We start from the raw sequence: 24,862 nt of genomic DNA, 5'->3' as shown, positions 1-24,862 counted from the left end.
TCTTCTGCCCTTGCACTGCGGCTCCATGAGCAGAGTCGCTGGCCCCATCCTTGCCCGCCCTGCAGGCAGCGGTGCGGGCACACCAACTGCCCACAGTCGGCTGGGCCGAGCTGCGGGCTTCCCCTCTTGCCTGCCCCGTTGGAGTGGGGCGGGCGTTTTCCCAGCGGCCGGTGAGGCAGAGCCACTGGCCCCATCCTTGCCTGCCCTGCAGGCAGCAGGGCGGACGCATCCATGCGCTTCTCAGAATGAGCGGAGTAAAAGGTAAAAAAACCCAATATATACAGTGTTATCTTTATTTTAAATGTCAAAAATTATTTGCGGCTCCAAGTGTTTTCTTTTCCCATTGAAAATGGGTCCAAATGGCTCTTTGAGTGTTAAAGGTTCCCTACCCCTGCTCTATAGGATGATCATATAATATGCATATAAAACACAAACGTTGGGGAAGGTCCGTATTTCATTTAGTGCCGCAAGTGAGCCCGGCCATGTTGTCTCATTCAAAGATATACTTGCTTAATGAAAAGGGCTGCCGTGAAAAAGAAGTGAGCGGCAACATCATACCATAATTATATCTCTTTAGCAGCTGTCATACTGAAATTATATCTCTTCAGCAATTTCTGAGGTGGGCCAAATCTGCCACGACAGCCCTCGTCAGACCCAGCTGGCACAAGTCAGCTGCAGCTGATTGATTCCGTACACCCTTTAAATGGGATCTCACATTAAAAGCACCGCGCCAAATTAAGTGGGAGGAAATAATAGGATATCCACCTCTAGGCTCTCCGCAGCTCAGAATGTCTCCCTGAAATGTGCCAGCTTCAAAAGAGATAATTGGGGGACATTAAAGAGGAGGATGGATGGCTTTCATTTCAGCTGATGGAGTGCATAAGAGCATCACCGAACACATCCACCACCACTTGATGGATGTCACTGCGGTGGTTATGAATTAACTCCCAGCGCACTAAAACTGCCCACTGGTTTTTTGAGTTTGCACAAATGAAAGGGCGGGGGGAGTGGGGACAAACTTAACCCTACAAACTAAAAGGTTAAGTAATTAAAAAGGGCCACTAAATACAAAAATGCTAAGTATCAAAAACACATATATATTTAAATCGTCAGCATATTATATAGAAGGTCCATCATAGCCTAGTTCAATTGCTCCAGTCGAAAAGACTTTCTTATGACTGAAACGTTATAGGATTTTGCCATAGCAGAATTGGTCATGATTGGCACATTGCATTAATACTCTTTAAGAGGGCATGACTTTGTGTGGAAGACCTGAGTGCCAATTTTAAACAACTTTCTAATAACTGGTCTCAGTCATAAAAATGTTATAATTGTAGTCTGTAGTCTGGCGGCTGTATTGTTGTATTACTTTTGGCCACTGAGGAAGGCCAGTAGGCTGAAACACATCTGATGTAAAAGGTTAAAAAGTAGTAGTAGTAGTAGTAGTAGTAGTAGTAGAAGAAGAAGAAGAAGAAGAAGAAGAAGAAGAAGAAGAAGAAGAAGAAGAAGAGTTGGATAAGGAGTCTCAAAGGGGCTTACAAACTCCTTTCCCTTCCCCCCTCACAACAGACACCCTGTGAGGTAGGTGGGGCTGAGGGAGCTCAGAAGAACTGTGACTAGCCCAAGGTCACCCAGCTGGCATGTGTTGGAGTGCACAGGCTAATCTGATTCCCCAGAGAAGCCCCAGAGAAGCAGCAGAGCGGGGACTCAAACCGGGTTCCTTCAGTTTAGAGTACACCTGCTCTTAACCACTATGCCACTGCTGCTCCATGTCCCATATGATCCTTTTGTGTATTGTTATTGTGATATTGTAAATGTAAGGAAGGCTATTATGGGTCTTTGATATGTTGATGATTTTAACTTGTAATAAATGCATATGTGTTTTTGATACTTAGAAGTTTTATATTTAACGGCCCTTTTAATTACTTTTTGACCTTTTATCTACTTAATCATGAGTTTGCTCCAACTGCACTGAACTGTCTTTAAATGTTAAGGCCATCTCACAGGTCACATCTTTTGGAGCTGCTCTGGATGCAGTGTGGGAGAGTGGACAGAGTGCTGCATTATGATCTAGGAGATGCAAGTTCAAATCTCCCCTCGGCCTACAAGCTCACTTGGTCAGCCCTTGACCAGCCACGGTTTCTCAGCCTAACCTACTTCCCATAGCAGCTGAAAGGATAAAATGGAGAAAGGAAGAATGATGTTTCAAACCAGTTCGGTTCCCCATTGGGCAAAAATGTGGGGTGGGAGTGGCTAAAATTAATACACATCCTGAACTCATTGGATAACAGGTGTTCTAAATAAATAAATTAAGGTTATTCTGAAGATGCTTTCTTTCCATGATTCTGTGTCTCCTCTAAAGGGGGTGAAATGCATTTTCTCCCCAAATAAGGACACTTCCAACTTTCAGAATTGGCCCAAGAAATTTGGGATTAAATAAGGAAAACAGCCAAGCCACAGATATGTTATACTTTCTCGTTTGACATGAGAAGAAGAAAAGTTGTTTTTATATCCCACTATTCTCTATCTTAAGGAGTTTCGAGGTAGCTTATAATTGTCTTCCCTTCACCTCCCTGACAACAGACACTTTGTGAGGCAGGTGGGGCTAAGAGAGTTTGGAGAGAACTGTGACTGGCCCAAGGTCACGCAGTGGGCATCTTGTGTGGAAGCAGGAAAATGTACCTGGTCCTCCCAATTATAGTCTGCCGCTCTTAACCATTATACTACTCTGGCTGTCTATGGATTGTAGAACAACCAGAATGGTTCATGGTCACATGCTAGCCTGACCAGAAGTGAACATCTAAACAGTTGGCATGTTGGAATGGGCCAAACTTGGCTTTCTGCAGCTCTCCTTGAGCCTTGAAGTACAGTTAACAGGTTGCAACATGAAACATGGTTGAGGGAGAAACACACTAGGGATTGACACCAAGCAGTGACATCTCACCCTAAGGGTGGTCCCATGTGCAACTATCAAATTCTTCCAGATCTTGACTCATAGAACTGACTGGGGGAAAAACTCAAAACATCACATTTTATGGACAACGCTGCCATGATTTCTGGTCTTGGCATGATATGTATGTGCAACATAGGTTTGCCAATTTTGGGTTGGAAAATTCCTGGAGATTTGGGATGGAGTTTGGGGAGGGATCACAGCCATACAGTCTCCAAAGCTGCCATTTTCTCCATGGGAACTCATTTCTGTAGTCTGGAGATAAGTTGTAACAGCAGGAGATCTCCAGGCGCCACCTGGAAGTTGGCAACCCTAGAATCATTGTGAAAAGCCCAGTGAGATAATTTGTAGCCCTCCTCTATCAGGTTCTTACAAGATAAACTCCCTGTGTTCCATCAACAATAACAACCATAGGCCAGTTTTCATAAATAAAAGAATGGCGTACTTAAAGGAACCATTCACGTAAGTTGAAATTTAATCAAGTACCTTCCTCTAACCCAGGGGTAGGGAACCTGCGGCTCTCCAGATGTTCAGGAACTACAATTCCCATCAGCCCCAATTGGCCATGCTGACAGAGGCTGATGGGAATTGTAGTTCCTTCCCCCCCCCCCTCCCCCCCCTCCCACCCCCCCCCTTCTCCCCCTCCCCCCCCCCCCCCCACCCCCCCCTCCCCCCCCCCCCCCCCCCCCCATCCCCCCCCCCCCCCCCCCCCCCCCCCCCCCCCCCCCCCCCCCACCCCCACCACCCCCCCCCCCCCCCCCGCCCCCCCCCCCCCCCCACCCCCCCCTCACCCCCCCCCCCCCCCCCCCCCCCCCCCCCCCACCCGCCCCCCCCCCCCCCACCCTCCCCCCCACCCCCCCCCCCCCCCGCCACCACCGCCCCCCCCCCCCCCCCACCCCCACCCACCCCCCCACCCACCCCCCCCCCCCCCCCCCCCACACACCACCCCCCCCCCCCCCCACCCCCCCCCCCCCCCACCCCCCCCCCCCCCCACCCCCCCCCCCCCCCACCCCCCCCCCCCCCCACCCCCCCCCCCCCCCACCCCCCCCCCCCCCCACCCCCCCCCCCCCCCACCCCCCCCCCCCCCCACCCCCCCCCCCCCCCACCCCCCCCCCCCCCCACCCCCCCCCCCCCCCACCCCCCCCCCCCCCCACCCCCCCCCCCCCCCACCCCCCCCCCCCCCCACCCCCCCCCCCCCCCACCCCCCCCCCCCCCCACCCCCCCCCCCCCCCACCCCCCCCCCCCCCCACCCCCCCCCCCCCCCACCCCCCCCCCCCCCCACCCCCCCCCCCCCCCACCCCCCCCCCCCCCCACCCCCCCCCCCCCCCACCCCCCCCCCCCCCCACCCCCCCCCCCCCCCACCCCCCCCCCCCCCCACCCCCCCCCCCCCCCACCCCCCCCCCCCCCCACCCCCCCCCCCCCCCACCCCCCCCCCCCCCCACCCCCCCCCCCCCCCACCCCCCCCCCCCCCCACCCCCCCCCCCCCCCACCCCCCCCCCCCCCCACCCCCCCCCCCCCCCACCCCCCCCCCCCCCCACCCCCCCCCCCCCCCACCCCCCCCCCCCCCCACCCCCCCCCCCCCCCACCCCCCCCCCCCCCCACCCCCCCCCCCCCCCACCCCCCCCCCCCCCCACCCCCCCCCCCCCCCACCCCCCCCCCCCCCCACCCCCCCCCCCCCCCACCCCCCCCCCCCCCCACCCCCCCCCCCCCCCACCCCCCCCCCCCCCCACCCCCCCCCCCCCCCACCCCCCCCCCCCCCCACCCCCCCCCCCCCCCACCCCCCCCCCCCCCCACCCCCCCCCCCCCCCACCCCCCCCCCCCCCCACCCCCCCCCCCCCCCACCCCCCCCCCCCCCCACCCCCCCCCCCCCCCACCCCCCCCCCCCCCCACCCCCCCCCCCCCCCACCCCCCCCCCCCCCCACCCCCCCCCCCCCCCACCCCCCCCCCCCCCCACCCCCCCCCCCCCCCACCCCCCCCCCCCCCCACCCCCCCCCCCCCCCACCCCCCCCCCCCCCCACCCCCCCCCCCCCCCACCCCCCCCCCCCCCCACCCCCCCCCCCCCCCACCCCCCCCCCCCCCCACCCCCCCCCCCCCCCACCCCCCCCCCCCCCCACCCCCCCCCCCCCCCACCCCCCCCCCCCCCCACCCCCCCCCCCCCCCACCCCCCCCCCCCCCCACCCCCCCCCCCCCCCACCCCCCCCCCCCCCCACCCCCCCCCCCCCCCACCCCCCCCCCCCCCCACCCCCCCCCCCCCCCACCCCCCCCCCCCCCCACCCCCCCCCCCCCCCACCCCCCCCCCCCCCCACCCCCCCCCCCCCCCACCCCCCCCCCCCCCCACCCCCCCCCCCCCCCACCCCCCCCCCCCCCCACCCCCCCCCCCCCCCACCCCCCCCCCCCCCCACCCCCCCCCCCCCCCACCCCCCCCCCCCCCCACCCCCCCCCCCCCCCACCCCCCCCCCCCCCCACCCCCCCCCCCCCCCACCCCCCCCCCCCCCCACCCCCCCCCCCCCCCACCCCCCCCCCCCCCCACCCCCCCCCCCCCCCACCCCCCCCCCCCCCCACCCCCCCCCCCCCCCACCCCCCCCCCCCCCCACCCCCCCCCCCCCCCACCCCCCCCCCCCCCCACCCCCCCCCCCCCCCACCCCCCCCCCCCCCCACCCCCCCCCCCCCCCACCCCCCCCCCCCCCCACCCCCCCCCCCCCCCACCCCCCCCCCCCCCCACCCCCCCCCCCCCCCACCCCCCCCCCCCCCCACCCCCCCCCCCCCCCACCCCCCCCCCCCCCCACCCCCCCCCCCCCCCACCCCCCCCCCCCCCCACCCCCCCCCCCCCCCACCCCCCCCCCCCCCCACCCCCCCCCCCCCCCACCCCCCCCCCCCCCCACCCCCCCCCCCCCCCACCCCCCCCCCCCCCCACCCCCCCCCCCCCCCACCCCCCCCCCCCCCCACCCCCCCCCCCCCCCACCCCCCCCCCCCCCCACCCCCCCCCCCCCCCACCCCCCCCCCCCCCCACCCCCCCCCCCCCCCACCCCCCCCCCCCCCCACCCCCCCCCCCCCCCACCCCCCCCCCCCCCCACCCCCCCCCCCCCCCACCCCCCCCCCCCCCCACCCCCCCCCCCCCCCACCCCCCCCCCCCCCCACCCCCCCCCCCCCCCACCCCCCCCCCCCCCCACCCCCCCCCCCCCCCACCCCCCCCCCCCCCCACCCCCCCCCCCCCCCACCCCCCCCCCCCCCCACCCCCCCCCCCCCCCACCCCCCCCCCCCCCCACCCCCCCCCCCCCCCACCCCCCCCCCCCCCCACCCCCCCCCCCCCCCACCCCCCCCCCCCCCCACCCCCCCCCCCCCCCACCCCCCCCCCCCCCCACCCCCCCCCCCCCCCACCCCCCCCCCCCCCCACCCCCCCCCCCCCCCACCCCCCCCCCCCCCCACCCCCCCCCCCCCCCACCCCCCCCCCCCCCCACCCCCCCCCCCCCCCACCCCCCCCCCCCCCCACCCCCCCCCCCCCCCACCCCCCCCCCCCCCCACCCCCCCCCCCCCCCACCCCCCCCCCCCCCCACCCCCCCCCCCCCCCACCCCCCCCCCCCCCCACCCCCCCCCCCCCCCACCCCCCCCCCCCCCCACCCCCCCCCCCCCCCACCCCCCCCCCCCCCCACCCCCCCCCCCCCCCACCCCCCCCCCCCCCCACCCCCCCCCCCCCCCACCCCCCCCCCCCCCCACCCCCCCCCCCCCCCACCCCCCCCCCCCCCCACCCCCCCCCCCCCCCACCCCCCCCCCCCCCCACCCCCCCCCCCCCCCACCCCCCCCCCCCCCCACCCCCCCCCCCCCCCACCCCCCCCCCCCCCCACCCCCCCCCCCCCCCACCCCCCCCCCCCCCCACCCCCCCCCCCCCCCACCCCCCCCCCCCCCCACCCCCCCCCCCCCCCACCCCCCCCCCCCCCCACCCCCCCCCCCCCCCACCCCCCCCCCCCCCCACCCCCCCCCCCCCCCACCCCCCCCCCCCCCCACCCCCCCCCCCCCCCACCCCCCCCCCCCCCCACCCCCCCCCCCCCCCACCCCCCCCCCCCCCCACCCCCCCCCCCCCCCACCCCCCCCCCCCCCCACCCCCCCCCCCCCCCACCCCCCCCCCCCCCCACCCCCCCCCCCCCCCACCCCCCCCCCCCCCCACCCCCCCCCCCCCCCACCCCCCCCCCCCCCCACCCCCCCCCCCCCCCACCCCCCCCCCCCCCCACCCCCCCCCCCCCCCACCCCCCCCCCCCCCCACCCCCCCCCCCCCCCACCCCCCCCCCCCCCCACCCCCCCCCCCCCCCACCCCCCCCCCCCCCCACCCCCCCCCCCCCCCACCCCCCCCCCCCCCCACCCCCCCCCCCCCCCACCCCCCCCCCCCCCCACCCCCCCCCCCCCCCACCCCCCCCCCCCCCCACCCCCCCCCCCCCCCACCCCCCCCCCCCCCCACCCCCCCCCCCCCCCACCCCCCCCCCCCCCCACCCCCCCCCCCCCCCACCCCCCCCCCCCCCCACCCCCCCCCCCCCCCACCCCCCCCCCCCCCCACCCCCCCCCCCCCCCACCCCCCCCCCCCCCCACCCCCCCCCCCCCCCACCCCCCCCCCCCCCCACCCCCCCCCCCCCCCACCCCCCCCCCCCCCCACCCCCCCCCCCCCCCACCCCCCCCCCCCCCCACCCCCCCCCCCCCCCACCCCCCCCCCCCCCCACCCCCCCCCCCCCCCACCCCCCCCCCCCCCCACCCCCCCCCCCCCCCACCCCCCCCCCCCCCCACCCCCCCCCCCCCCCACCCCCCCCCCCCCCCACCCCCCCCCCCCCCCACCCCCCCCCCCCCCCACCCCCCCCCCCCCCCACCCCCCCCCCCCCCCACCCCCCCCCCCCCCCACCCCCCCCCCCCCCCACCCCCCCCCCCCCCCACCCCCCCCCCCCCCCACCCCCCCCCCCCCCCACCCCCCCCCCCCCCCACCCCCCCCCCCCCCCACCCCCCCCCCCCCCCACCCCCCCCCCCCCCCACCCCCCCCCCCCCCCACCCCCCCCCCCCCCCACCCCCCCCCCCCCCCACCCCCCCCCCCCCCCACCCCCCCCCCCCCCCACCCCCCCCCCCCCCCACCCCCCCCCCCCCCCACCCCCCCCCCCCCCCACCCCCCCCCCCCCCCACCCCCCCCCCCCCCCACCCCCCCCCCCCCCCACCCCCCCCCCCCCCCACCCCCCCCCCCCCCCACCCCCCCCCCCCCCCACCCCCCCCCCCCCCCACCCCCCCCCCCCCCCACCCCCCCCCCCCCCCACCCCCCCCCCCCCCCACCCCCCCCCCCCCCCACCCCCCCCCCCCCCCACCCCCCCCCCCCCCCACCCCCCCCCCCCCCCACCCCCCCCCCCCCCCACCCCCCCCCCCCCCCACCCCCCCCCCCCCCCACCCCCCCCCCCCCCCACCCCCCCCCCCCCCCACCCCCCCCCCCCCCCACCCCCCCCCCCCCCCACCCCCCCCCCCCCCCACCCCCCCCCCCCCCCACCCCCCCCCCCCCCCACCCCCCCCCCCCCCCACCCCCCCCCCCCCCCACCCCCCCCCCCCCCCACCCCCCCCCCCCCCCACCCCCCCCCCCCCCCACCCCCCCCCCCCCCCACCCCCCCCCCCCCCCACCCCCCCCCCCCCCCACCCCCCCCCCCCCCCACCCCCCCCCCCCCCCACCCCCCCCCCCCCCCACCCCCCCCCCCCCCCACCCCCCCCCCCCCCCACCCCCCCCCCCCCCCACCCCCCCCCCCCCCCACCCCCCCCCCCCCCCACCCCCCCCCCCCCCCACCCCCCCCCCCCCCCACCCCCCCCCCCCCCCACCCCCCCCCCCCCCCACCCCCCCCCCCCCCCACCCCCCCCCCCCCCCACCCCCCCCCCCCCCCACCCCCCCCCCCCCCCACCCCCCCCCCCCCCCACCCCCCCCCCCCCCCACCCCCCCCCCCCCCCACCCCCCCCCCCCCCCACCCCCCCCCCCCCCCACCCCCCCCCCCCCCCACCCCCCCCCCCCCCCACCCCCCCCCCCCCCCACCCCCCCCCCCCCCCACCCCCCCCCCCCCCCACCCCCCCCCCCCCCCACCCCCCCCCCCCCCCACCCCCCCCCCCCCCCACCCCCCCCCCCCCCCACCCCCCCCCCCCCCCACCCCCCCCCCCCCCCACCCCCCCCCCCCCCCACCCCCCCCCCCCCCCACCCCCCCCCCCCCCCACCCCCCCCCCCCCCCACCCCCCCCCCCCCCCACCCCCCCCCCCCCCCACCCCCCCCCCCCCCCACCCCCCCCCCCCCCCACCCCCCCCCCCCCCCACCCCCCCCCCCCCCCACCCCCCCCCCCCCCCACCCCCCCCCCCCCCCACCCCCCCCCCCCCCCACCCCCCCCCCCCCCCACCCCCCCCCCCCCCCACCCCCCCCCCCCCCCACCCCCCCCCCCCCCCACCCCCCCCCCCCCCCACCCCCCCCCCCCCCCACCCCCCCCCCCCCCCACCCCCCCCCCCCCCCACCCCCCCCCCCCCCCACCCCCCCCCCCCCCCACCCCCCCCCCCCCCCACCCCCCCCCCCCCCCACCCCCCCCCCCCCCCACCCCCCCCCCCCCCCACCCCCCCCCCCCCCCACCCCCCCCCCCCCCCACCCCCCCCCCCCCCCACCCCCCCCCCCCCCCACCCCCCCCCCCCCCCACCCCCCCCCCCCCCCACCCCCCCCCCCCCCCACCCCCCCCCCCCCCCACCCCCCCCCCCCCCCACCCCCCCCCCCCCCCACCCCCCCCCCCCCCCACCCCCCCCCCCCCCCACCCCCCCCCCCCCCCACCCCCCCCCCCCCCCACCCCCCCCCCCCCCCACCCCCCCCCCCCCCCACCCCCCCCCCCCCCCACCCCCCCCCCCCCCCACCCCCCCCCCCCCCCACCCCCCCCCCCCCCCACCCCCCCCCCCCCCCACCCCCCCCCCCCCCCACCCCCCCCCCCCCCCACCCCCCCCCCCCCCCACCCCCCCCCCCCCCCACCCCCCCCCCCCCCCACCCCCCCCCCCCCCCACCCCCCCCCCCCCCCACCCCCCCCCCCCCCCACCCCCCCCCCCCCCCACCCCCCCCCCCCCCCACCCCCCCCCCCCCCCACCCCCCCCCCCCCCCACCCCCCCCCCCCCCCACCCCCCCCCCCCCCCACCCCCCCCCCCCCCCACCCCCCCCCCCCCCCACCCCCCCCCCCCCCCACCCCCCCCCCCCCCCACCCCCCCCCCCCCCCACCCCCCCCCCCCCCCACCCCCCCCCCCCCCCACCCCCCCCCCCCCCCACCCCCCCCCCCCCCCACCCCCCCCCCCCCCCACCCCCCCCCCCCCCCACCCCCCCCCCCCCCCACCCCCCCCCCCCCCCACCCCCCCCCCCCCCCACCCCCCCCCCCCCCCACCCCCCCCCCCCCCCACCCCCCCCCCCCCCCACCCCCCCCCCCCCCCACCCCCCCCCCCCCCCACCCCCCCCCCCCCCCACCCCCCCCCCCCCCCACCCCCCCCCCCCCCCACCCCCCCCCCCCCCCACCCCCCCCCCCCCCCACCCCCCCCCCCCCCCACCCCCCCCCCCCCCCACCCCCCCCCCCCCCCACCCCCCCCCCCCCCCACCCCCCCCCCCCCCCACCCCCCCCCCCCCCCACCCCCCCCCCCCCCCACCCCCCCCCCCCCCCACCCCCCCCCCCCCCCACCCCCCCCCCCCCCCACCCCCCCCCCCCCCCACCCCCCCCCCCCCCCACCCCCCCCCCCCCCCACCCCCCCCCCCCCCCACCCCCCCCCCCCCCCACCCCCCCCCCCCCCCACCCCCCCCCCCCCCCACCCCCCCCCCCCCCCACCCCCCCCCCCCCCCACCCCCCCCCCCCCCCACCCCCCCCCCCCCCCACCCCCCCCCCCCCCCACCCCCCCCCCCCCCCACCCCCCCCCCCCCCCACCCCCCCCCCCCCCCACCCCCCCCCCCCCCCACCCCCCCCCCCCCCCACCCCCCCCCCCCCCCACCCCCCCCCCCCCCCACCCCCCCCCCCCCCCACCCCCCCCCCCCCCCACCCCCCCCCCCCCCCACCCCCCCCCCCCCCCACCCCCCCCCCCCCCCACCCCCCCCCCCCCCCACCCCCCCCCCCCCCCACCCCCCCCCCCCCCCACCCCCCCCCCCCCCCACCCCCCCCCCCCCCCACCCCCCCCCCCCCCCACCCCCCCCCCCCCCCACCCCCCCCCCCCCCCACCCCCCCCCCCCCCCACCCCCCCCCCCCCCCACCCCCCCCCCCCCCCACCCCCCCCCCCCCCCACCCCCCCCCCCCCCCACCCCCCCCCCCCCCCACCCCCCCCCCCCCCCACCCCCCCCCCCCCCCACCCCCCCCCCCCCCCACCCCCCCCCCCCCCCACCCCCCCCCCCCCCCACCCCCCCCCCCCCCCACCCCCCCCCCCCCCCACCCCCCCCCCCCCCCACCCCCCCCCCCCCCCACCCCCCCCCCCCCCCACCCCCCCCCCCCCCCACCCCCCCCCCCCCCCACCCCCCCCCCCCCCCACCCCCCCCCCCCCCCACCCCCCCCCCCCCCCACCCCCCCCCCCCCCCACCCCCCCCCCCCCCCACCCCCCCCCCCCCCCACCCCCCCCCCCCCCCACCCCCCCCCCCCCCCACCCCCCCCCCCCCCCACCCCCCCCCCCCCCCACCCCCCCCCCCCCCCACCCCCCCCCCCCCCCACCCCCCCCCCCCCCCACCCCCCCCCCCCCCCACCCCCCCCCCCCCCCACCCCCCCCCCCCCCCACCCCCCCCCCCCCCCACCCCCCCCCCCCCCCACCCCCCCCCCCCCCCACCCCCCCCCCCCCCCACCCCCCCCCCCCCCCACCCCCCCCCCCCCCCACCCCCCCCCCCCCCCACCCCCCCCCCCCCCCACCCCCCCCCCCCCCCACCCCCCCCCCCCCCCACCCCCCCCCCCCCCCACCCCCCCCCCCCCCCACCCCCCCCCCCCCCCACCCCCCCCCCCCCCCACCCCCCCCCCCCCCCACCCCCCCCCCCCCCCACCCCCCCCCCCCCCCACCCCCCCCCCCCCCCACCCCCCCCCCCCCCCACCCCCCCCCCCCCCCACCCCCCCCCCCCCCCACCCCCCCCCCCCCCCACCCCCCCCCCCCCCCACCCCCCCCCCCCCCCACCCCCCCCCCCCCCCACCCCCCCCCCCCCCCACCCCCCCCCCCCCCCACCCCCCCCCCCCCCCACCCCCCCCCCCCCCCACCCCCCCCCCCCCCCACCCCCCCCCCCCCCCACCCCCCCCCCCCCCCACCCCCCCCCCCCCCCACCCCCCCCCCCCCCCACCCCCCCCCCCCCCCACCCCCCCCCCCCCCCACCCCCCCCCCCCCCCACCCCCCCCCCCCCCCACCCCCCCCCCCCCCCACCCCCCCCCCCCCCCACCCCCCCCCCCCCCCACCCCCCCCCCCCCCCACCCCCCCCCCCCCCCACCCCCCCCCCCCCCCACCCCCCCCCCCCCCCACCCCCCCCCCCCCCCACCCCCCCCCCCCCCCACCCCCCCCCCCCCCCACCCCCCCCCCCCCCCACCCCCCCCCCCCCCCACCCCCCCCCCCCCCCACCCCCCCCCCCCCCCACCCCCCCCCCCCCCCACCCCCCCCCCCCCCCACCCCCCCCCCCCCCCACCCCCCCCCCCCCCCACCCCCCCCCCCCCCCACCCCCCCCCCCCCCCACCCCCCCCCCCCCCCACCCCCCCCCCCCCCCACCCCCCCCCCCCCCCACCCCCCCCCCCCCCCACCCCCCCCCCCCCCCACCCCCCCCCCCCCCCACCCCCCCCCCCCCCCACCCCCCCCCCCCCCCACCCCCCCCCCCCCCCACCCCCCCCCCCCCCCACCCCCCCCCCCCCCCACCCCCCCCCCCCCCCACCCCCCCCCCCCCCCACCCCCCCCCCCCCCCACCCCCCCCCCCCCCCACCCCCCCCCCCCCCCACCCCCCCCCCCCCCCACCCCCCCCCCCCCCCACCCCCCCCCCCCCCCACCCCCCCCCCCCCCCACCCCCCCCCCCCCCCACCCCCCCCCCCCCCCACCCCCCCCCCCCCCCACCCCCCCCCCCCCCCACCCCCCCCCCCCCCCACCCCCCCCCCCCCCCACCCCCCCCCCCCCCCACCCCCCCCCCCCCCCACCCCCCCCCCCCCCCACCCCCCCCCCCCCCCACCCCCCCCCCCCCCCACCCCCCCCCCCCCCCACCCCCCCCCCCCCCCACCCCCCCCCCCCCCCACCCCCCCCCCCCCCCACCCCCCCCCCCCCCCACCCCCCCCCCCCCCCACCCCCCCCCCCCCCCACCCCCCCCCCCCCCCACCCCCCCCCCCCCCCACCCCCCCCCCCCCCCACCCCCCCCCCCCCCCACCCCCCCCCCCCCCCACCCCCCCCCCCCCCCACCCCCCCCCCCCCCCACCCCCCCCCCCCCCCACCCCCCCCCCCCCCCACCCCCCCCCCCCCCCACCCCCCCCCCCCCCCACCCCCCCCCCCCCCCACCCCCCCCCCCCCCCACCCCCCCCCCCCCCCACCCCCCCCCCCCCCCACCCCCCCCCCCCCCCACCCCCCCCCCCCCCCACCACCCCCCCCCCCCACCCCCCCCCCCCCGCCCACCCCCCTGCCAGCATGGCCAATTGGCCATGCTGGCAGGGGCTGATGGGAATTGCAGTCCATAACATCTGGAGTGCCAAAGGTTCGCCACCACGGCTCTAGGCTGATCCCAAGAACTTGGACTAGATGGTTTATAAGGCCCCTTCCAACTCTGTGATCTCTTTTTAAAAAATATGTACGGTGCAATTCGAAGTATGTTTACTCAGAGGTAAGCCCCACCGTGTTAAACAGCATTTACTTCCCAAGGGTTACTCAAGCCTCACACAGTAAGGATCACTGTAGCCTCATACAGTGACGTCACATTCCCTTCCTGATAAAATAAGTTCTGAATTCACAAGATGACCTCAGCTAGAACATGTTATTCTCGTTGTGCAACAAGTTAGCCTCACTGTTGATTTATGCCTTTTCCCCAAGCATTCGTACCCCCAGACTATGACAAATCCATCACTATAGTCACGAATGCCTAAATATAACTGCACAAATGTGATGTGACTGCCTTCCATTTGAATAACCCATGCCAAATTATGGAGAAACCTATCTCTACACACCTACACATTAGCCTGAAGAGCCACCCCAGTTGTAAACGCGCTCAGTTGTTGGTGACAGATCGCCTAGCGCTTTAGTTTAACCTTTTGATGTAAGTGCCTGTAAAGGCCTTTAGCTCCCGTTTCCAGAACAAATGACATTTTCTTTGGCTCAGAGCGGCCTCAGTGGCTCTCCCGGTCTCCATTTTGTCCTCGCAACCGAAGAGGAATCGGATGACAGTGACTGACTGATCCCAGGTCACTGAACGAGTCGCATGGCAAACTAGAGATTTTTAGCTCGCATTTTCCAGCACGCTTAGCACTACACCGCACCCACTCTCATACATGGGTGTCTTGAAAAACAAACTAGATTAAAAAGCCATTTAATTCTGGAAGTTCCCCCTTAACTCACGCACAGGCTGACAGGTGCTCAACTTGACCCTGAGCCAGGAATATCATGAACTAATCTCTCAACCTAACCTGCATCAGGGGGGACTCTTGTGAGGAGAAAACGGGATCACTGTCACGTATTATGATTCTACACTCTTCGCTATACTATTATCACCCCCTTCGTTTAATGCACCCATGGTAGCATAGTCCCAATTTGGATTTAAGCTGTCAATCGCTCCTTCAACTCTCTTCAATCCAAAATTTTTCATAAGGTAACAGGACTTCCAAATTGTGTGCCTTTTGCAGCCCTTTGCGTAGAGCAGTGATGGCGAACCTTTTCGAGACCGAGTGCCCAAACCGCAATCCAATACTCATTTATTCATCGCAAAGTGCCAACACGGCAATTTAACCTGAATACTGAGGTTTTAGTTCAGAAAAAAAATGGTTGGCTCCGAGGCGTGCGTTACTCGGGAGTAAGCTTGGTGGTAGTCGGTGGCTTTGCTTTGAAGCAACCGTACAACCCTTCCAACGGGTGAATCACGACCCTAGGAGGGTTTACTCAGAAGCAAGCCCCATTGCCAGCAACTGAGCTTACTCCCAGGTAAAGGATTATGCTTTAGTTCTTCGTATGAAAATCAGTGGGGTTTAACAGCGCTTAACAGGGTTACCTACACTGCTTCCCCAAAACTAGGTCTTAGGTTTAATGCTAATAATCGAGCCCAGCGGCCCAGGCCAGCTTGGATGTGTGTCGGGGGGCACTCTGGGTGTGCCCAAAGAGCGGGCTTTGAGTGCCACCTCTGGCACCCATGCCATAGGTTCGCCACCACTGGCATAGAGCTAGGTCAAAGCTCTTTAGAATCAGTTGCTTGGCTACGGGTCTTTAGATTCTGGCTGTGGATTCACTACCTGTCGGATTGCAATTCCCTGATCCTTCGCTTGCTCTCCAACACTCAAGCTAACCCCTGGTTTTCCACAGTCGAAAAGAAAATGGTTTCTATAGGACTGCCAGTGGATTCACTCTGTTCCTTGTCCTACTTAGAAGCTTATAAAAAAATTAAAAGGCCAATTATTGGATAGTTTTCCACTTTAGTCACAGCAGGCAAGAAAACTTGCTCTCCCCTGAATTTTTCAGTTCCACTTGATCAGGGCCACATGGCTCACTACTTGTACTGTTTAATAAACCCTGCTCAAAGGAGAGCTATAATGCTCGACGGGTTTAATGTTCTGCCCTCCGCCTTGTTATACAGTAGATTCAACAATCAAGAAAAGTCAAAACAGATTGTGTCCGTGTAATGCTGGCTTAGTCGAATCTTTGGCCCACCAATTATTGTACTATTCTAGATTCAAGGAAATCAGATCCAAGTATGTGAGTCTTGCTCCTTTATTTTTAACTGATCTCCCTGATGTATTTAGATCACTTTACTTCTGGACAATCCAGATCCTTCCTTTTGTGTGATGGTGGCAGAATTCCTTTTGGAAATGATTAAAAGCCACCCACAATTTTTTTTACTTAACATTGCATTCCCTGCTTTGTGTATCTATGATTTTATTAGTCATTTTCTTGCTGGTTTTTTTTTTACTGTTTATTATGCCAATAAAGGCTTGATTGATTGAAAACATCTTCATTTTGCTTCAGTGATCCATTGACTATGCTTCCCACGCTTCTCTGCTTCCCTTTACGTTCTCTTTGATGCCATTTTCTGAGCTCACTCAGTTTCCCCTTGCCTGTTTTTTTTTTGCAGTTTCTCTGTTTGCTCTTTTATTTGGGGGGGGGGGAGCAATCTTCAAAGCATCAAGTATACAAAGTCTTACTACCCTGTTTCCCCAAATATAAGACATCCCCGGAAAATAAGGCGTAGTAGAGGTTTTGCTGAAGTGCGAAATGTAAGGCATCCCCCAAAAGTAAGACGTAGCAAAGTTTTTGTTTGGAAGCATGCCTGACGAACAGAATACAGAAATATAAGACATCCCCTGAAAATAAGACATAGCGCATCTTTGGGAGCAAAAATTAATATAAGACACTGTCTTATATTCGGGGAAACATGGTATCTATGGTTTTATCAGTCAGCACAAGGCTGAGAAGCACTGGCGCATCAATTCAACACAGAGCTTTTTTGGGGGGGGAGGGGGAATCACCTAATGGCAGCCAGGAATTGTTCAAGGGGGTGAATGTTGACATACATCGTTGTAAAGTGGGGAGACTGTGCATGGGAGATTTGTGCATAAAAGGCCACATATAAACACAGCGTACAGATTACACTTTTGAGCTGCCTTATTGCCCTTCTTTCTTCTTTGAAACTTCGAAGAAAGAGAGAATCCCAAATCACTTTTGTTTGTGTTTTTTTCAACTGGAAAGAGAAATAAAAAGAATAAAATGGTCAGAAGATGGCATTTGGTGTTGCTGAATCGGCAGTGCATGAAGGGGACAGTGCCTGTCCCCAGAGGGGGGCCCTCATGTCCACCTTTGTCAGACGCATTCTGAAGAGATCAATGGAAAGTTTCCTGGAACTGTTTTATCTATCAAGCAGTGTAATTTAGGTGAGTTGATTACTTTGTTCATTTGGCTGGTGAAATGTACAACCTCTATTGATCTGAGGATTAAGGACAGTCCTCCTTTCATCAGCTATATACTGCGAAATAAGTCGGCGGAGGGTGGGCAGAAAAGATGTTTACCTCATGCAGGCCCTGTCAGGGCGCTACGCCAATAAAAAGTCTTGTGAGAGTTTGCTAAAAATTCTGCCCTTTCTGCATTTGAGCAGAACGCACCAAACAAATTTAAGCTTCATTAAAAACATGAATAAAATGCCCAGGACATAATCAGCATACTACAGAGAAGTCTGACTGTGCAATCCAAAGGAGTTGGGGGCTGAAGTCACATTGGAAGTTGCAGAAGAGTTGCACTGGTGTCCATGCCAGCAGCCCCGTATGCAAAGTGGCACCGATGCTGGCACCAAGGGACTCAACTCGGTGTCAGGCCACCACAGTGCCCAAACGAGAAGCTGGGCCCTGCGACAGCTGGCCACCACCCCAAATTCCAAAGCTGGCATAAAGGGAGGCATTCTGGGGGCATTCCCAAGCATAAGTCATTTCTTGCTATGGGCTTCCCAGAGGGAGAAACAAATTTCTCCTTCCCTGGCACATGTGTTGCCAATTGCCTCTTGGGAAATAGTCCTGTAGTGATGTCCCTGGATGCCGCTCTACCCCCACCCCCTCTTTGGATTGGGCTGTACAACCTTTTATTCTGAGACACCAGTCTTCTATATGCATAGAATTCCCCCACCCCACCCCAAACCGGGTGTGAGTGTTCAAATAGCAACAATAGCAAACTTGAGCTCTTAATAACAGAAATGAGATTTTCCATGAATTTGGATCTGGGTGAGGCAGCCTATAAATAAATAAACAAACAAACAAACAAACAAACAAACAAACAAACAAACAAACAAACAAACAAACAAACAAACAAACAAACAAAAATAATAATAATAATAATAATAATAATAATAATAATAATAATAATAATAATAATAATAATAAATGTATGTTTAGCTGTAAAACGTAACTCTATGACTTTAGCCGAGTCACTCACCCTAGCCTACTTTACAAGGCTGTTGTTCATTTCATTTATTTCATTCGTATCTACCTTTCTCCTCAGTGGGGATCCAAAGCAGCTTATATTATTCTCCCCTTCCCTCGTTTTATCCTCACAATAACCTGTGAGGTAGGTTAGCCCAAAAGTGAGCAACTGGCCCAAGGCCACCCAGCAAGGTTTTATGGCAAAGTGGGGATTTGAGCTTCAGTCTAAGCAACAATCTATGTGTGTTTCCTTGAATTCCCTGAAGGAAGGGCAGGCAAAAAAAATACAATAAATAAATATGAATATCCAACAACTGCTGGAGATGAAAGTGTATCAGTCCTGTATGTGTAACTCTTCCCCTTTCTCATGCAAAAAGCTTCAGTTCCCACTCTGTTGCTGAAGGTCTTTCTCCTCTTTCTCCAATAATTACCTTTGCAGTAGTCTGCCCATGATTTATAATTGAAAAAGTGGACTTCTCCTTTGGGCTACAAATAAGAGACTTATTCCAACTAAGCCCCTCCAGCTACAGCAGGAGAAACGGCAGGGGCAGGTAGCAGAAAAGAAAGACTCCTTTCCCCTGCTGATCTACAGACGGTTTGGAAAGTAGGGATCTTCCGCCTACAGCCTAGAAAAAGAAAAAGCACGGCTCAAGTGAAGCGCAGCTCGAGCGCATTTCCACCAAGTGATTCTGTTGCATATGCAGAGAGCTTTGAGAAGGAGAGCTGCTTGCCTTTCCAACCCACCTGTGATGTGTGCAGGGAGAAGGGATGAGCGGCAGCGAGGAGAGATGGCTCCGTCCCTGCATAGAATTGCTGCAGGCAACTGCCTTTCAGCTCTCCGTGGGCAAATTCTGCCCTGAAGCTCAGCGCTGAGTTTTTGTCCCATTGATCTTGCATAGACGGTGGCACAACCCCATTAATGCATGTACACCAGCGGTCGTAGGTTGTTTTCTCATACAAAGCAGAAATCGGATAAAAAGCAAGTATAAAACATACTATTTTTTTCCCCCCTGGAAAGTACATTTGCTTTCTCTGTGGCATCATTATCCTCCATTACCAGAATTCATCCAGATAGGACAACACGTTGAAATGTGTGCTTTTCTGGCTTTGCCCATTTGTTTCACCTATTTCAGACATTTTGAAGCCATCTATCCACCTAGCTAAGGCAGCCAACAATAAAAAACGTTTCAAACATGCAAAAAGACGTATAATTATATTAAAGGAATTGAAAATGAAACAGAACACAAATATACCCATGGAGGCAGGATTAAAGATTAATGATAATCCGGGAGGGAACATGACAGGAAACAAAAGAGAGGACAACAGTCAGAGTTGGAAAACTCCTAGCTGATTCCACATGGGCCAAAAACAGCAGTGTGAAAACGGTGTGAAAACAGTAAAAACTTTTACACCATTTTAAACCCTTTTACACCATTTTCACACCGTTTCCACACTGCTGTTTTTGGCCCATGCGGAATCAGCCCTAGAAATTTGAGGGTGTATCCTGGGGAGGGTGGAATTTATGGAGGCGAGGAACCTCAGCAAGGTACAATGCCATACAATCTACCCTCCAAACCAGCCATTTTCTCCAGGGAAACTGATCTCTGCCTTTTGGCGGTCACTTGCAATTCCAGGAGATCTTCAGGCCTCACCCGGAGGATGGCAACCCTAATGATAGAAGGGGACAGACTTTATGATACCTTATATCCTAAATCCAGCGAGTGGAATTGGTAAGGTAATCTTTCTACAAACCTGAAGGAAAATGTGAAATCTAATGTGATTTCACATTTGCAGGAAAATGTGAAATCTAATAAAAACAATACATTTGGGGCTTAAAAACAAATAAAAATGATAAAAGGAGCACCTGTAGCTTTAAGCAACCGATTCCCTCAGTGGCTGTTGCTAGACAGCCACAACATTCCGAACTTCAGTTTTTGCCTGTAAAACAGATGCCATTTTCTTCTCCAGGGGAACAGATCTTTGTCATCTGGAGTTCAACTGTAATTCTGGGAGCTTTCCAGGTTCCACCAGGAGACTGGCAACCAAAAGCTTGGCAACAACTTCGGGGTAATTTGCTACCACCAGACTCATATGGCTCCACCAAACCTAACTGCTTGCTGCTGTTCAACAGCATCCACCCTACAAAAGTCAGTGTGGTGCAATGGTTAAAGCTTCTAAGCAGGGTCTGTGAAGTCCAGATCTGAATCTCTGTTTTACTGTTAAAGCTCATGGATGATTATGGACCAGTCACATACTTTCAACCTAACCTATTTTCACAGGGTTGTTATGTGGAAAAAAAGAGGAGAGGAAACTAATATAATCTCATTTTGTCCCACTGTGGAGAAAGACTGCAGTTTTCCAAGAACCTGGAGGGGGAAGGAGAACAAGAAGAAGAATTTGGATTTATATCCTGCCTTTCTCTCCTGTAGGAGACTCAAAGGGGCTTACAATCTCCTTTCTCTTCCCTCACCTCCCACAACAAACACCCTGTGAGGTGGGTGGGGCTGAGAGAGCTCTTGAGAAGCCGTGACTAGCCCAAGGTCACCCAGCTGGCGTGTGTGGGAGTGCACAGGCTAATCTGAATTCCCCAGATAAGCCTCCACAGCTCAGGCGGCAGAGCGGGGAATCAAACCTGGAACTGGCACCCTTAAGGAAAACTGATCTTTGTAAGTGGGAGGCCTGTTGTGATTTTGAGAGAGCTCCCGCCGCCACTGCCGGGGAGGGAAGCAAGTGGACAGCTGGGAGGGTGAGAGGTGGTGAACGAGAGAGAATGAGACAGATAATTATTGGGGCAAGGTGGAGCCCTGTGACGTTGGGGCAGAAAGAAAAAGTGACTACCATAGAAGACAGCACAAAAAAGAGGGTGGCAGGAGGTAGAAAGATCAAGAGACTCTGCAAAAGATTTCCTTTCTGTTCGACAACCCCAGTAGTGACGCAATTGACGCAGTTGCCAAATACTTGGATTTGTACATGACACAGCGCTCTAGGAGCAAAATCTGAACTTTCCCCTATTTTTCTTGTATTTTATTTTAGTTTCCCTCCATTTAGTTAAGTGGACCTGGGTATATAATACCGAGATATTGTTATGTCAGTAAAGGTTCTTTGACTTTGAGTAAGAGACTGAAAGAAGTAGGGGAAAGGGGGAGGAAGCAAAAGCTGGGTAAGTGGAATAGCTGCTCCTGTACTTTTGCTATTAACTTAGACTAGGCTGACCAGACATCCCGCTTTTGGCGGGACAGTCCCGCCTTACAACAATTTGTCCCGCAGGTTTTTTCAAGTGTCCCGATTTTTGGAAGGCTGCCGCACTGCCTTCTGGGGCGCAAGGCAATGTGGCAGCCTCCCGCGCACGCAGCCGCAGGAGCACTGCCTTCTGGGGCGCTCCCGTTTCCTGCCCTGTCACAGGGAAGGAAACGGGAGGCATTCAAGCAGTGTGCTCCTGACTGGCTATGCCCCTTAACTACCTCTTGTAGCGCCGCATAAGTGACCGCTCGCCTACCCGCTTATCCCGGTTTACAAAGGTGACCATGCCCCACAGGGTAACCCACAGCAGCTTACAACATCATGCTCCCAAACTTCATTTGATTCTCACAACTTTGTGAGATAGGTTAGGCAGAAAGTAACTGGCCTAAGGCTGCCATGGCAGAGTAGTGATTCGAACCTGAGTCTCCCAGATGATAATCAGATGCATTGCCTCGATGTCATAACATTAATATCCCACCAGCTGCTGCTAATGTTGTAGCAAAGCAGCAGTGAAATGGTAGATTCTGAGTAGGCTGCACTAGTCATATTAAAGAAATAGGCACATGGTTGTCATTTTCAACAGCAGCTGTGTTTATTCTGTCATCTGTCACAGTCACTATTGAAAATCTACCCACAGGAAAATCCAGAGGAAACTAAATTCCTCCTCGAGGGAAATCTGATGATTTCTGATAGAAAAGAGTTTGGGTAATGTGTGACATCTCTTGGGCCTAGTCTCAGATTGACAGCAGTCTAAAGGAAAACGATGCCCAGTGTTAACTTGTGAATATTTGGAGTAAATGAGAACAAAAAAGCATTCCCCGAATCTCTCTCCACTCATTATCAGGACTTTTTAAAGCTGTTCACAGATGTTAAAAACAGTTTATGTAGAAAACGTATACACTGCTTCACCAAGAAAAAATAAACACACAGGAACAACTGCTTACAATATAAAACGATTAAAATTAAGTCACAACTATAAAAACAACAGGTAGATAACCTGAACAGCAAAAGAAATTGCCTTCACCGCTGTCTCGAACCCATTTCCTCTTTTGGCTTTCTTCCTTTCCACAGTGAAACAAACACACACATTACAACAACAACAACAGAAGAAGAAGAAGAAGAAGAAGAAGAAGAAGAAGAAGAAGAAGAGGAGGAGGAGGAGGAGGAGGAGGAGGAGGAGGAGGAGGAAGAGGAGGAAGAAGAAGAGGAGGAGGAGGAGTTTGGATTTATATCCTCTCTTTCTCTCCTGCAGGAGACTCAAAGGGGCTGACAATCTCCTTGCCCTTCCCCCCTCACAACAAACACCCTGTGAGGTAGGTGGGCTGAGAGAGAGCTCCGAGAAGCTGTGACTAGCCCAAGGTCACCCAGCTGGTGTGTGTGGGAGTGTACAGGCTAATCTGAATTCCCCAGATAAGCCTCCACAGCTCACGCGGCAGAGCTGGGAATCAAACCCGTTTCCTCCAGATTAGATACACGAGCTCTTAACCTCCTACGCCACTGCTGCATAGTAGGTTAAGACTACACGACCTAGCTACTTGCAACGGGCAAGGTGAAATCAACAAAATATTCCAGAAAAAGGAACCGCTTCCTGTCCCTCGCCTGGGATATAAACATGGGTGGCACTTTCTATGCCAATATCATAGGCCCAAGGCTGAAGAAAGGAACAGCCTGTAGGCCTCAAAACCGCCTTTCACTCATGCACAAGCCTTGGGCCTCGCTGCAAATTCTCCTGCAGGCATACCGTCACGGGCCAGCCTGCAGGCAATTACCTGGACTCAGAGGACTCGGATGCAGAACCTGCTAATGCCGGGCACTCAGAAGCGGCTCCTCATGAGGAAGCAGAAGCTGACCCCACTGTACAGCCAGAGCAGGCTGCTTGTGAGGAAGTTCAGGCAGCAGAGTCCGCTACCAGCCCTTCCTCACCTGATGCCACGCAGCTGAGAAAACTTGCACAGTCCTCCATCAAGCCCTGTGATGAGCCAGCTGCGCAAAGGAGGCGGAGACAGCAGCAGCAGCTGCTACAAAGGAAGAGGGCTCGTTTCTCTGCCAGGTATGGCAGGAGGCTCTGCGAGATGCACCTGAATCTGAGGACTGAGCTCTTGCAGGACCTCAGCCTTAGTAACCAGAGCTTTCTATATAAACCATGCCTTGGGCTTAGCTCTGCCTGGGTGCGATGAATGCACTTCCTGCTGGGTCTTCCTGTGCTTGCTGTAGCTCCCAGTCTGCCTGGATTCCTGTGCTCTGGACCTGGGGCTTTCTGTCCATGCCTGCCCAGACCTATTGGACTGAGATCTCACTATGCCTTTCCCTATTGGACTGTGACCTGACTATACCTTGCCTGCTGCTTGCCTTGCCCTATTGGACTGTGACCTTACCACGCTTGTGCTTGCCACCCTGCGAGGCTGGACCTGACCACACCCTGCCTGCCGGCAGCACACATACATTTCCCACAGGTGCCCTCCAAACTTCAGGAGTGGGCCAGGGATAACGGAGGGACACATGGAAGCCAATTGTGGTTGAGGTTTTTCTTTGATAAATAAGCCACCAGTTATCATCGAGGGAATAATCAATGTGTGGGAGTAGGGTATCTTTCTTTTCCAGCACAGGTTTCCTTTCCCCACCATAGGTGTAAGACAGATTTTGGCCCAAACATTGCCAAGAGCCCTTTAGATTCATATTGTAGTGATTTAGTCATAACTGATAAGCAGTTTTCCTGAAGGGAAGGTTCCCGGTTTGGCTGAGGGTTTGTTTAAAGTGACCAGATTTTTCTTATTAAAAAGCGGGAGGCACACACCACGCAGCCAGCATACTACTTCTTGCTGGTGAGCTCCCCAGTGATCAGGAAACAGGGGAAGTGCCCCAAAAAAAAGGCACTCGCGGCAGCGCGCGGGTGATGCCACTGGGGTGCTTCCCTGTTCCTGGCCTCCTGTTAAAGGCAGTGTGCTGCTGCGGGCCGTTGTCCCTAATCGGGACAATGGCATAAGCCCAGCGGGACGCGGGACACTCTATGCAAAAGCGTGCGTGTCCCGCAAAAATCGGGACAGCTGGTCACCATAGGTTTGTTACAAGAGTTTGTTACAAGAGTCCCTGGGCAGTTACCCAGAGATTATAGCACAAGAGAATCAACAAAGTATATTGGGGTTAACTTGTTAGATGGAAAAAAACTGTTAATGCATTAGGTCTAATTATATGAGAGTTACAGCAGGAAAACTGAGGAGCTAAACTAGATTACAGGGTGTTTCCCCACTTACCTTTGCTGCGTGCTACTCTCAGCGCGCGGCATCTCTGGCGTGCGCCCGGGCATCCCCACGACCCTGCGCTCTGTACGGGGGGAGTCAATGCAAAAGGTGCACGTTTCGAGGAGGCGCCAGGGATGCGCTGGCCTTGCGCTTCTGAAGCGCAAGAGTGGCTGTCGAGGCATTCGCGTTGTCGCCGCCCCTGTAGTGGGGAGTGCCGGGGGACCCAGCGCTACTTGAGGAGAGTAGCGCAGGGCTTAAGGTAAGTGGCATTAGGAAGGTTGAGAACCACTGTTTTAGTGTTTCAAACCTTTGGTGGCTGACAATCCTAAGTAGATCTACCCAAAATCCAACTC

At 64.9% G+C, this 24,862-nt stretch overlaps 1 protein-coding gene across 1 annotated transcript in view; it reads right to left on the bottom strand.

Moving 5' to 3' along the window:
• Nucleotides 1-24,862, bottom strand: part of CNTNAP2 (contactin associated protein 2) — a 1,428,778-nt gene that overhangs the window by 886,683 nt on the left and 517,233 nt on the right. The window lies entirely within an intron of this gene.

The sequence above is a fragment of the Sphaerodactylus townsendi genome, linkage group LG11 (assembly GCF_021028975.2).
Source record: "Sphaerodactylus townsendi isolate TG3544 linkage group LG11, MPM_Stown_v2.3, whole genome shotgun sequence".
Taxonomy (NCBI): Eukaryota; Metazoa; Chordata; class Lepidosauria; order Squamata; family Sphaerodactylidae; genus Sphaerodactylus; species Sphaerodactylus townsendi.
Note: the sequence above shows the minus strand (reverse complement) of the source record. Positions and strands in the feature narration are given on the sequence as shown.